Source organism: Vicia villosa, linkage group LG6 (genome assembly GCF_029867415.1).
Source record: "Vicia villosa cultivar HV-30 ecotype Madison, WI linkage group LG6, Vvil1.0, whole genome shotgun sequence".
In the NCBI taxonomy this organism is placed as follows: domain Eukaryota; kingdom Viridiplantae; phylum Streptophyta; class Magnoliopsida; order Fabales; family Fabaceae; genus Vicia; species Vicia villosa.
This window is the reverse complement of record NC_081185.1, coordinates 37,468,556-37,483,486: the sequence shown is the minus strand read 5'-3', so window position 1 is coordinate 37,483,486 and position 14,931 is coordinate 37,468,556.

The following is a 14,931-nucleotide window of genomic DNA, read 5'->3' as shown; positions in this document are numbered from 1 at the left end:
TTGTGCTAGCTCACTTTCTTGCTTGTTTCTTTAGTTACCTGGGTAGACTAGTTTATATCCACTCAAACTCACATTTACTAAATTAGATACTCAATGATTCTTGTTGAAGATGCAAGTTTTGCCACTTAACTGCTAAAGACTTCATGTTGTGAACTGTTTATACATAAGGTAACAAACAAAGCATACTTTCCTCCACTCCTACACAATCAAATCCCTTTTCTTTTTTTATCCTGCAAGCCCTATGATTGGAATTTTTCTGCCATTTATTCATAAACCAGCAAATCATTTTCCGAACGATCTTCTTTGTCACTCATGAAGGAGCTCAACCAACGCATTGCATTTGTTTAAAAATCAGATTATATTTTTGTTCTGTCTAGTTTTAATGCACTGTGTGATTTGTCTGTGCTCAAGTTATGTGCTATGACATGAAACCATAAGCAATGAATTTGTTTTTTCGATTTTATTAGTGAATGCAATGTTATTCAGGATTCAAAGATCCTCAAGCAATGAAAACTTTGTGTTAACATACCGCAATCTGGTCAAGATCCTCAAGCTATGAAACTTTGTTGATTATTCATTATACTATTATTCTATTAAGTTGATTTGGGATAAACTCCTCGATTTGTAGGTTGAATTTATTGACGATGATCCATAAGTTTTAGTATATTCTTGAATTTGCGACTTCCAAGTTCTATATGGTAGTCAAGAGCTCACCCATTTGACCATTTTCTAAATGGTCTTTTTAAGCATCCATAAGAAAAAGTGATAATGTTGCTGTAAATGTTAGTCATCATATAAAGCGTGTATATTAAGAAAATTTAATATTTCAGTCATTTAAGAAAACTTAATATTATAATAAACCGATAAAATTCAAAATTAATTGTTTGTATACAGTATGGATGAACATGTTTCTGAAAAATGTTTAGTTTTGTATTTGTGGCACCATTATGTTATATGCTTATGTGAAAGTTCTATTCAAAGTTATATCTCAACATTAATATACGGGTTACAAACAAGAAAAATAGTTTCAATAATAGGGTCCAGAGTTCCTGCAAAGGATAGGAAATCGTAGCAAGAACAAATATATCTTTAAGACGAGGGTTGACTGTTACTTTTGTTTTGCAAATTATGTTGTTTTTTTCCCTTCATTTTTCTTATTTTTTTATTTTTTTTTAATCTCTTGACCCTTTGATCCAACAGTTTGTAGACAAATTTCCTTTCGTTGATATTAGAAAGCATTAAAATATCATAATGTATATAGATTAAATTTTCATAATGTTTCTAAAAAATCATTATCAAATAAATTGTAGTAAAAAATTTCAAAAATCCAACTAAATTCATTAACTACTTAAGGGCAAGAAGGGGTTGTAAAGTTTCAGTCATCAAAAGTCAAGAGGCTCTTATGTCTCACTTTGGATTATCTGCAGCCTAGCAGGAGTGCAGTTTTGATTTTGTGTGAGTGATGAGAGAAAAATCAGAAAATCAAAATCAAAATGAAGAGATGAGAGAGATAGGAATGATGAGAGAGATAGACACATGATGGAGCATGAGGGAGGGCTGGAGAGATTAGGGCAGTAGAGGATCCATATCCTAAACTACTAGGAATTCTTCAAAAGTGATGATGTTTGTCATGATTCTAGAAGTTAGAAAAGTTTTATGTACGCTGCTTCAAAATCTCGTTAGATAGTTTTACTTCGGTCATTTAATTAATCGAAGTAATAACTCATATTTAGACATCTTTATTATTTTATTTATTAAAAACTTTTCACTATGATCAAGGCTAATGTGGTGATAGATTAAGAAGTGACACACTTCAAATCTTAGTACTAATTTACGATCATGTTTTTAACCATGGTGAACCGTGACGTTTATTTTTACAATATCATGGTCCCTTTTGTGCAATATATTTGGGAGTTTAGTTTTTACAATCTCACTGAAAGTTTAGTTTTTACAAATAATCACAATTTTTACAATCTCATGGACTCTTTGAATATAATATCTTCATTCATTTTTACTATTTTGAAAATTTTAGTCTTAAATATCAATGTTAAGGTTCAAACATATCGTTTACTTTTTTTGACAAACAAAAGCTTAACTCATATCATTAATCAATAAAGGTTCAATACAAGGAGGAATGATGTTAAATAAATAGAAACATATTGTTTACTTAATAAAATAAAACTTAACATTAATCTTTAAACTAAAATTTTCAATATACTGTATTAACTTTTGAAAAATGAAAAATGAAGTTTGAAGGCATATGTGTTTAGTAAAAAGGTGAATGACACACTTGTTGAGCTTTTATAGACAAACCCCTATATCATTTTACCACAGTTGGGAGGAGAAACATGGGTAACATGTATAAAATATCACTACGGTTGTTATTGTCTACATCAAAAAACACCAACCAATCACTTCTCTTCTCTCTCTCGCCTTCAGGGCTTTCCTTCCCTTAACGGACACATTACTTCCTTTCGATCGCAAACAAGTAACGCATAAGACTCCACTCAGCGAGCTGCTATCCTAATGCTAGAATGCGAATGTAACTTCGTCCACTAAAAAACATAAACAAACAAAAATATTGAGCCGAACTACGGCGCTCTGATTCCTGAAAGGGATACATAGGCATCAAGTCGCGGGGCTTGAACGAGCACAATCTTGTAAATATTTCCTTCTTTTCCCCGCATTTTCTCTTATTTCTTTTTCATGTTCCTTTAGCTTTAGCATTATATAACAAACCCATAAGTGGATCCTGTGGAATACCACAGACGTGAGAGGTGCTAATACCTTCCCCTTGCGTAACCGACTTCCTTACCCGATCTCTGGTCGTAAGACCTTTTTCTTATCCTTTCTTTCTTCTGGGTTTTCTCGATATTTTCCCTTCTCTTTGGAGATAAATAAATTTGGTGGCAATTCTGTTTTTTAGCCAGTTAGTTGGTATCTCTTTTTTCCGCGAGGGTGCGACAATGTACCCGACTATTTTCCAAAGTACGTTCAATGCTTTTCTGAATGTCTTTGACGATGTGTTCTAGAGTTTATTCAATGCTTTTTTGGATATCTCTAATGTTTGTTTCTCGTACGTTCAATGCTTTTCTGGATGTACCCGAGTGTTTTCCAAAGTACGTTCAATGCTTTTATGAATGTCTTTCACGATGTGTTCCGGAGTTTATTCAATGCTTTTCTGGATATCTCTGATGTTTGTTTCTCGTATGTTCAATGCTCTTTTGGATGTGCTTGATTTTTTCTGAAGTTCATTCAATGGTTTTCTAGATGCCGTCGATGATCGTTTCTTTTGCTTTCCAGAGTTTATTAAATGCTTTTCTGAATATCTCTGATGACTATCACCTTTTACCCAGTTGTCTCTTTCATTAAATATTTTACTCATTCCATTAATAGTTTGTTTGTCGTGGCGTTATATTTCCCACAAAGATTTGAGTCTGTCTCATATCATATCATACAAAAAAAAAGAGTTCATGCGTATCATATCATCTTGTGGCATGTTAGGGCTAAAAATCGGGTTTGTTTATATTAAAGTATCTCCTATCTTGTCAAGACGAAGTTTTCAACTTTCATATCTCCTGATAGGAGAAACTTAAATAGGGGCAGTTGTTGCACCCTGATTTTTAACCTACGATTTTCATGTCATTGGCTTCATTGCACTTTCTCATATTATGCTTTATGTTTACTAATCCTTAATTCAAAATTACAAAAACGTGTATTCTTTCCCTTTCATTGTGTAAGACAGGAACTGAACTGAGAATATCAAGATTTGTGAGAGGATTCGAAGCGGTTCGACCTAAAAAGTCAACATTTCGAATTCATTCCATTTTGGAGTTTAAAATTCCTTGGTCTTCATTTTAATTTCGTAGTTGTAGTTCTTATTCAAAAATATCAAAAAAAATAATCATTTTAATTCATTCTATTATATTAGTTAATATCACTTTTATTTTTAATTCAATATTAGTTGTGATTTCCAATTTTAATTATTAATTCAAATTCTAAATATCTTGAAATTGAATCATTAATTAAAATTAAAATCATCTTTTAACTTTTTGTGTTTCAATCTTTTTTTTTAATCTCTTTCTTTAATATACTTTTTAATTACTAACCAATTGTTTATGTCATTCTTTCTTTTATTACTATTTTTATTACTTGTATTATTTTTTGTTGCTTATGTCCAAATAAATAGGAAGAAAGATGAAATTATTGAGGTTCCCACTCAAGCAAGCATTCCACGGCTTTGCTTCTGCAGAAACCAATTACTCCAAATTGTCCATCCTCGCCTCTATTCCATCATGTACCTGCAAATCAGAAAACAAACAAAACTCAATATCGATTCCTCTCCACTATCAATTCCACCATCCCACTATACTGAATCAACAACAAACATTTGTACAATCACATCCCTCATATGTCCTTGATCTTATCTTCAATTCTCTACACAAATTCCATTTTAACCCTCACTCTCATTCATCTATAAAAGAGACTACTCACAATAACAAAGAGGGGGAAGAAAATGGTATCAAAACTCTGCCAAAATACAACAAGAATGCTTCCTCCAAAGTTCTGAGATCCAAATAATTCTCAGTTGTTCATAACCAAATCATCTGCAACTTCCATTCAATCACTTCAATACACTCACCTGGAAACCGAGACGCAACCACAACCATTAACACACTGACCTTCAAACTTAGTCCTTATTCACCGAGCTCGCTACACAGATCCAAACTCCTTCTTCAGCAACAATACGTTCACAAATCTCAAAAAACCTTCACCTAATCTCTATCTACCTTGCAACCTACATATAAAATCGAACTTCAAACCACCTTCAATAACGAATCAGTAACAAGAACAACTAAACCATTGCAGATTCGTGGCATTACAGACAATCCTCATCAAACTGCAACTTCAAACAACACACAATGACACTCAACATCCTAAAAAACTCAGAGTCAAAACCATCACCAAACTGAAACAACCTGCACACACCAAAGACAACACATAAGTCGTTTTTTTCCAGAATTGCAGAGGGAGACATAGCAGAAAATGACGAAATCGAAACCAAAGCATAGAAGGAAAGAAATAGAAGGATCAAACTTGCCTTAGGATCTTAAACTCTGAGAACGTTCGGAGTCAGTAACTTTATGTATCATTCCGCTTAGGCTTCCTTCAATCTGTATTCGTGTTTGTTTGATTTTTTTGCTGGATTTTTCTTGTTGAGATCGTTTATTATCGAAATTATATGCTATTTCTTTGTTTGATATTCAATTTGATTTGAGAGAAGAGGACCGAGAGAGTTAAGAGACTGGAGGTATTATAGAGTTGAGTTGTGTTGTTTTCTGGAAATATATTGAAACAGAGGAAGCATTATGTGAAAGGATTGAGAGTTGAGAGGAGTGACAATATCGCAATAATAACAGAATATGGAAGTGAAAGAATTCATTATGCATGTTCAGAGAGTTACATACAAGTACCTATTCATTATGCATGTTCAGAGAGTTACATACAAGTACCTGTTCATTATGCATGTTCAGAGAGTTACATACAAGTACCTGTTTATATATATATGGCTATACAAGTAATTGACTAATAATAATATAACTATACTAAGTGTAACTAACTTAGGCTAAGCTATGTATGATATCTTGATACCTCCCCACAAGTTGGACTATGTATATTGCATAGACCCAACTTGGACAGAAGTGATGAAAACAAGGGAGCATGGAGCGGTTTGGTTAATACATCAGCGAGTAATGAGCTGGAGGGAACGAGGAGAAGATGAATGAGCTTAGACTATAGTTTCTCTCGAATGACATGGCAGTCTAACTCAATGTGTTTACTACGTTCATGAAAGGTGGGATTGTGGGCAAAATAAATTGCAGACTTGTTGTCGCAATATAAAGAAGAAGGAGCAGAGAACTGAATGCGAAAATCATCAAACAAGTAGCACAACCATTGAATTTCGCAAGTCAGAGATGCGAGTGCTCAATACTCCGCTTCAGTGGAGGACCTTGGACAGTGTTCTGCTTCTTCGAATGCCGAGAAATGAGAGAATTTCCGAGTAGAACACAATAACCTGTGACAGATTTCCTTGTGTCTGGGAATCAAGCCCAATCCGAGTCGGCAAACCCATGGATACGAAGCTGACTAGAGCTGTCAAATAAGATACCTTGGGCAGGAAAGGCTTTTAATTATCTTAATATCCCAGTAGCAGCCTGGGAGTGAGTGATAAATGGGTTAGCAACATATTGGCTAAGATGTTGGACTGAGTATGAAATGTCAGATCTTGTGTTGGTGAGGTACAAAAGTCTCCCAATTAGCTGTCTGTAGGATGAGGAGTCCTCTAATGGAAGCCCATCAGTAGAGGAAAGTTTCACATTGGGATCAGAAGGAGTTGAGGCTGGTTTAGCTCCAAGAAAACCTGTGTCCTCAAGCAGTTCCAGAACATACTTCCCTTGGTTGAGGAAAATACCTTTGCTAGACCTAGCAATTTCCAACCCTAAAAAAAATTTGAGGTGGCCAAGGTCCTTAGTACGAAACTTGTTGTGTAGAAAGGCCTTAACATGGTTCAGCAAGGGAATCACCTGTTAAGACAATATCATCAACATATACTACCAATGCAGTAAATCCAGTATCAGAAGTCTTAGTATAAAGAGAGTGATCAGCCTCAGATTGAACATATCCCAAAGAAAGTAATGAGGAAGAGAGCTTAGCATGCCATTGCCTGCTAGCCTGCTTTAAACCATAGAGAGATTTTGTTAGCTTACACACTTTGTTACAATCAGGGGAACCATAACCAGGAGGGAGAGACGTATAAACCTCTTCATGGAGGTCTCCATGAAGAAAGGCATTGTTGACATCTAGCTGTTCAAGGTGCCAATGCTTGATAGCTGCAAGAGAGAGAATGACCCTTACTGTGGTGATTTTGGCAACAAGGGAGAATGTGTCAAAATAATCAACACCCTCTAACTGTGTGTATCCTTTAATAACTAACCTGGCCTTATATCTTTCTATGGTGCCATTGGCATTGTACTTAAATTTGTAAACCCATTTGCAACCAACTGGGACCTTATCTGCAGAGAGATCCACAATTTTCCAGGTTTGGTTTTCTTCAAGAGCAGCCATCTCACTATCCATAGCCTTTTTCCAAAAATAAAGTTTAGATGCTTGAGCATATGTTTTTGGTTCAGGAATAGATGATATAGTGCAGTAAAATTGCTTGTAATTTGGAGAACGGTTATGGTAGGATAAGGAAGTGGAAATAGGATAAGGGGCTGAAGTAGACATATTTATGGTGGAGTGAGGACGAAGACTACAATGGTAGTCTTTAAGATATGTATGAAGAGTTTTGGCTCCTGAAGATTTTCTAACAGGAGGGAGAGGTGTAGCTGCTGGCCAGGAGCAGAAGAGGAATTTGCATCCAGGCTGGTAGAAGGAAAGGTATTAGAGGAATTAGGGTCAAAGTATACTAAAGTAGGACTGAGAAGCGGGGGTTGAGAGCTATGAGAAGTAGGTAGGTCAGTGAAGACAGGGGCGGGAGTTATATTAGGTGTCTGAGGTGCAGTATTATATACTGTAGGGTCACTATCAAGTATAGCTGGGTGATTAGTGACTGGATCCATATCAGGGTCAGGAAGAGGATGGTTATTGTCCAAAGGATTGAGGGTTGGATCAGGAGTAGGTTTGAGAGGCTTTTTGAGTGGAAAGAAAGACTCATAGAATATGACATTTCTTGACGGAAATAATTCATTGGATTGTAAGTCATAAATGAGGTAACCCTTTGTACCATACTTATATCTAAGGAAAGCAGCCTTTCCGGCTCTAGGCTGAAACTTAGTCCTATGGTTTTGTTTGGTGGTGGATAAACAAAGACAACCAAACACTTTTAGATGAATGATAACAGGGAAAGTATTAAAAAGTTTCTCATAAAGACATTTGGAGTGTAATAGAGGACTGAGGATGCGATTGATTAAATGGACAACATGTTTAATGCTAAAATTCCACAAGGTTAAAGGGATGTTAGAGTGAAAAGTGATGGCTCTAACCACATTCAATATGTGTTGGTGTTTTCTCTCGACTACCCCATTTTGTTAGGGGGTTTCCATACAAAAGTTTTGGTGTTGAATGCCTTTAGAGAGAAAAAAAGATTGCAATGGGAGAAATTCAGAACCATTGTCAGACCTAAAGCATTTGAGGGTGGTGTAAAAATGGTTTTCTAAGGAAGCAACAAAGTGAATTATGCTTTGTTTAGTATCAGATTTATTTTTGAAAAAAATAACCCATGTAAACCTAGAGTAATCATCTACAAGGGTAAGAAAGTGTCTATGTTCCATAATAGATTTAATGGAAAAGGGTCCCCATAAATCAACATGTAAAAGATCAAAAGGAGAATTAGTACATGTATTGCTAATGGGAAAAGGCAACTTTTTTTGTTTGGCATAATGATATGAATCACAAGGATTCATGTTGTTTTTACAAGGAATGAGAGGACAATTTTTAGCAATTATTTGTAAACTAGAATAAGAAGCATGGCCCTAGCCTTAAGTGCCAAGTTTCAAAAGAATTGGAAACAACAAAGTTACAAGTAGAATTAGCAGCAAGTGTGTCAAGGATGTAGAGACCCCTTTGTAAGCTAGCTGTACCAATCGTTTTCTTCGAATGGTTCTGCAATATATGACAGATATTGGAGGAGAGATTAAGATGACAATTATTGCTAATGGTCAACTTAGGAACAGAGATAAGATTGACATGAAAAGTGGGTAGATAAAGAACATTTTGCAGGTTTAGAGAAGAGGAAAGGACAATATTTCCAGCTATACAAGCATTCATAAGGGATCCATCTGGTAGAGTAACGGGGACATGACTAATGGTATGATAAGAAGTAGAAGAATCAAGACTAAAAGTAATGTGCTCAGTGGCACCTGTGTCTAATATCCAGAGATTTAAATTCTTACCAATGTGTGAAGAGTGAGAGTTTAAGGCTAAGGGAGATGTGAGTATTGAGTTGGCAGTAGGGCTGGGTTTTGATTGCTGAAGTAAGGCACAAATACTTTGAAGCTCTTCTTGAGTGAAGCCAAAAGAGGACTATGAATCTTCTACAGGAGGAGCAGGTGAAGCATTGTTGACATGTGACTGTGAATTACCATCTGTAGCCTGAGAAATTCACCCTTTCAGCTTGAACCCAGGTGGATAGCCATGTTTCAAAAAGCATGTTTCCACAGTGTGGTTTGTCCTTCCACAATGTGTGCATACACGACCAATTCCTTTAGACTGTTGAGGCCATTTCCCTTTCTGATGTTGATACCCTTTTCCAGAAGAAGAACCTTGAACATGTAAAGCAGAGACCACAGAATCATTGGAATCAGTAGAAGAAGCAAGACTTAATTCTCGTTCTTGCTGAATAACGAGTGAAAACACCTTGTCAATGTGAGGCATCAGATTCATCATCATTATTTGCGACTTGGAGCTAGTAAATTTCTCATTTAAACCCTTCAAAAACCTAATTACATAATCTTGTTCATGGTATATTCTGGCAAAATCAACAGCACCACAAGAACAAGTAAAGGAACATTTACAACAAGGAAGAGGACGATAGTTTTCCAGTTCGTCTCAAAGCATTTTCAATTGCGTAAAGTATTCAGAAACATCAAGAGTACCTTGGCGGAAGTGATACAGTTCTTCTTGAATGTCTGAGATGCAGAAAACGTCACTCTGCGAAAACCTAATTTGGAGATTCTTCCAAACGCCTACTGCTGTGTCGATCAATAGAATTGATTTCGCAATCGAATCAGAAATCGAACATTGAATCCAAGATATAACCATCGTGTTACAATGAATCCACTGCGTGAATAACGGATCAGTGACGAATGGCTTGGGAAAATATCCATCAATGAACTTCTCCTTGTTCTTGGAAATCAGCGCAAGATGCATAGAGCGTGACCAAGTACGATAGTTCTTGTTGTCCAATGGTGGAGCAACAAGAATCAGTGCAGGACTCTCGTTCGGATGGAGATAGTAAGGATTCGCAGAGTTTGTTGAGAAATCGGCAAAGCTATAGTGATCCATGGGAAGAGTAGAAAGAGGTCTGAGAGAAAGGATTCAAGATTTGAAAATAGAAGAGGGAAGAATCACGATGAAGAAGCTTCCAGAATGTTGAAGCAAGGGAGAAGAAGAGGTGTGGTCACCAGTGTAACACCCTTCTAAACCCCGCGGAAATTTAAATGAATATATCAGAGTAAAAACATAAACGCAAGGGTGCCACAATTATTTAAAATAAATAAACCAATCATGGTCAAGGTCATGCTTCATTAGGAAACGATTTAACAAAACACAATTATGTTTATCACAGCGGAATAAGAAACATCATCAACATAACAAAATGGAAATATAATCCAACACCAAATAAAATAGAGAATTCTCATAAATCTCTATAACTATCGTCCCCCAATGTTACAAGATCAGAGCATGACCGACACGACCCAACATAAACGGATAAACTCTACGAGTCATCCTCACCGAGCACTAATGCCGCTACTCCTCAATCTGAAAATGACAACATGTAAGGGTGAGTCTCATTCTCAATTAGTAAATATTATGCAATTCATAAGCAACAAGCATCATAATATACCGTTCACCCAATTATACACATTCAGATTCACATATATTATTCATCAAATCACACAATAATAGATTCCAATACAAAACACAGAAATCCACACAATCATGCTATGACAAAATGCATATGACACAACTGACACTATGCATGTGGTACCAAAATTCGTGAATCACATTCACAGGACTTCTCTCCTCGATACTGCCCTCTAATCGCTCACACCCCACATGGGCATACGATTAACCTCATCGCTCACACCCCCATGGGAACACGATGACTGCTTACTAATCTCCGCACAATGGGAATTAGCCACCAACGATCCACTCATCAACGGGATCCATTATCAAATGCATATGAATGAATGAAACACACATAACATACTTAAAAACATCATCGAATCACGATGAACAACTCACCTCAACACCATATCACCGAATAAGTATGTACATGTTTTCAACATCATTCAAATAGCCATGCATTCATCACAATCACAATATCAATCACAACCAATTCATCATCACATCAAACACATTGTCACACCTATCACATATGCACACAATGTCCAATTCTCATCAAGTAATTTAATCGAGTTTTAAAGAATAAAGTCGGCTACCGCCCATATTCATCATTCATCATATAAAACATTTAATTACTTGCACAACGCCCAAAACGGCACTAAGAAACGATTAACGGATCAAAAGATACATCATTTTAAAGTTTTAGAAAAATTCACACTCAGCAAGGTTCGCTCAGCGAAGCAAGGCAGAAGCGAATCCTTCAGACCTCCGCTCAGCGGACCTCTAGCGACGTCCAACAGAAGAAAACTACGTTGGGACCTCCGCTCAACGGACCTGCGATTTCAGCAAACCCCAAGTCTGCGACAGACCCTGCGATTTCACACCCTTTTCACCCAAAAACGATTCCAGACATCACATACAGGCATACAATCATTATATATTCAATTATTCACCACAAAACATCATTTAAACGCATCATTAACCAAATAGTTCACACAATTATCATCAATTCAATCCAATTATAACAACCTAACCTAACAACCCCAATGTCTAATTGAATCAAACCATACATCAATCTACCTATTACCTAAGATCACATAAGAGATACTAAAAGGAAGAGTCCCCCCTTACCTCGATGAATCTCTTGAATGCTCTCCTTCCGGTTCCACGTTCTTGCCTCTTTCTCTTCTCTTGCCCTTTTCACGTGTTCTTCCTTTCTCCCAAATGATTCCTTTTTTTCTTATTTTATGAAAAATAAAATAAAATAAATTAACCACAACTTAGTAAAAGGCCTAACTAATTAGCACCCCTCTTTTACTAACATCACACCATAAGCCCAATAGCTCTTACTCCATCATTTTCCAATTAAATCCAAATAAAATACTAAAATCCCAATTATTTAATTTAAATCCAAATTAAATTAATAAACTGAAATTATGGGATGTTACAACTCTCCCCTACTAAAAGAGTTTTCGTCCTCGAAAACATACCTTAGACGAAAAGTTCCGGGTAAGAGTCCTTCATCTGGCTCTCTAACTCCCATGTAACATTTCCCCCGGTTGGTCCTCCCCAAACCACTTTCACCGTTGCTATATCTTTACCTCGCAACTGCTTTACTTTACGATCCTCAATCCTCATAGGTAATGTCTCTACAGTCAGATTATCTCGCACCTGTATATCATCTACCTGAATCTCATGAGACGGGTCCGCAATGTATTTCCTCGACTGAGATACATGGAACACATCATGCAAATTAGCGAGTGCAGGCGGTAAAGCAATCTGATAAGCAACCTTCCCAATCTTCTTAGTAATCTGAAATGGACCTATGAAATGCAGAGTTAACTTCTTCGACTTCAAGGCTCTTCCAATGCCAGTCATCGGCGTAACTCGCATGAACACATGATCTCCTTCCTTAAATTCAATATCCTTCCTTCTTTTGTCATGGTAACTCTTCTGACGACTCTGAGAAGCTCTCATCTTCTCTTGAATCATCTTGATCTTTTCTGTAGTTTGTTGCACAATCTCCGGTCCAACCACCGTATTCTCTCCAGATTCGTACCAACACAACGGCGTTCTACATCTCCTACCATACAATGCTTCAAACGGAGCCATACCAATACTGGAATGATAACTATTGTTGTAGGTAAACTCAATCAAAGGTAAATAACTATCCCAAGAACCACCTTTTTCCAATACACATGCTCGCAACAAATCCTCTAACGATTGAATCGTCCTCTCCGTCTGACCATCTGTCTGCGGATGATAAGCAGAACTCAACCTCAACTTAGTACCTAAGGCTTCTTGCAATCCCGTCCAGAACTTAGAAGTAAACCTCGGGTCTCTATCTGACACAATACTAGCTGGAACACCATGCAAACTAACTATCTTCTCAACATACAACTGAGCCAACTTCTCCATCGAATAATCCATTCTTAGTGGAATAAAGTGAGCAGATTTCGTCAACCGGTCTACAATAACCCAAATAGAATCACAATTGTTGCTCGTTCTAGGTAAACCAGACACAAAGTCCATAGAAATTCCATCCCACTTCCAATCCGGAACAAACAACGGTTCCATCAATCCAGACGGCTTCTGATGCTCAATTTTCGACTTTTGGCAAATTAAGCAAGCATAAACAAACTCAGCAATTTCCTTCTTCATTCCAGGCCACCAAAACAACTTCTTCAAGTCATGATACATCTTGGTATCACCAGGATGAATACTCAATCCACTTCGGTGTCCTTCTTCTAGAATACTTTTTCTGATCTCGGCAACATCGGGTACACACACTCGGTCTCCAAACCTCATAACGCCATTCTCGTCACTTCGGAATTCACCTCCTTGACCTTGGTTAATCAATGTCAACTTATCCACCAAGCTAACGTCATATTTCTGCCTGTTTCTAATTTCCTCAAGGATACTATTAGTCAACTTCAACATCCCCAACTTAACACTATTAGAAGTACTTTCGCATACTAAACTCAAATCTCGGAATTGCTCAATTAAATCCAATTCTCGCACCATTAGCATAGACATATGCAATGACTTCCTACTCAATGCATCAGCAACAACATTTGCTTTACCAGGATGGTAATTCAAACCGAAATCATAATCTTTCAGAAATTCTAACCATCTTCTCTGCCTCATATTAAGTTCCTTCTGATCGAAGAGATACTTCAGACTCTTATGATCGCTGAATACCTCAAATCGAGAACCATAGAGATAATGTCTCCACAATTTCAACACAAACACCACAGCCACCAATTCCAAATTATGAGTCAGATAATTCCTTTCATGAATTTTCAACTGCCTTGAAGCATAAGCTACTACCTGCTTATCTTGCATCAAAACACCACCTAAACCCATCAGTGAAGCATCACAGTACACACTGAAAGACTTTGCTGGATTAGGCAAAATTAAGATCGGAGCACTTGTCAATATCTTCTTCAATTCTTGAAAAACTTTCTCACATTCTGAGTCCCATACAAATACTTTTCCTTTTCTTGTTAACTTAGTCATTGGTAATTCCAACTTCGAAAATCCCTCAATGAACTTTCTATAGTAACCTGCCAGACCAAGAAAACTACGAATCTCTGAAGCATTCTTCGGCGTCTCCCACTGAGATACTGCTTCCACTTTCATAGGATCCACCGCGATACCATTCTTCGAAATTACGTGGCCTAGAAAACTTACTTCCTTCAACCAGAATTCACATTTAGACAATTTCGCATATAACTTCTTCTCCTTCAATAGCTCCAATACCACTCTCAAATGCTCTGCATGTTCTTCATCACTCTTCGAGTAAATCAGAATGTCATCAATGAACACTACCACGAACTTGTCAAGATACGGGTGAAATATCTTGTTCATATACTCCATGAAAACACCAGGTGCATTAGTAACACCAAATGGCATAACAGAATATTCATAATGTCCATACCTCGTTCGGAATGCCGTCTTCTGAATATCTTCCGCCTTCACACGAATTTGGTGATATCCAGACCTTAGATCAATCTTGCTAAATACACAAGCTCTAACCAACTGATCCATTAAATCATCAATCCTCGGCAATGGTTATCGGTTCTTAATTGTCACCCTGTTCAGTTGTCTATAGTCAACACATAGCCTCACTGAACCTTCTTTCTTCTTAACCAACAGTACCGGTGCACCCCACGGTGACACACTAGGACGAATAAACTTCTTTTCCAACAATTCCTCTAATTGTTTCTTCAGTTCAGCTAATTCCGATGCCGACATGCGATACGGTTCCATCGACACAGGACTAGTTCCAGGAATCACATC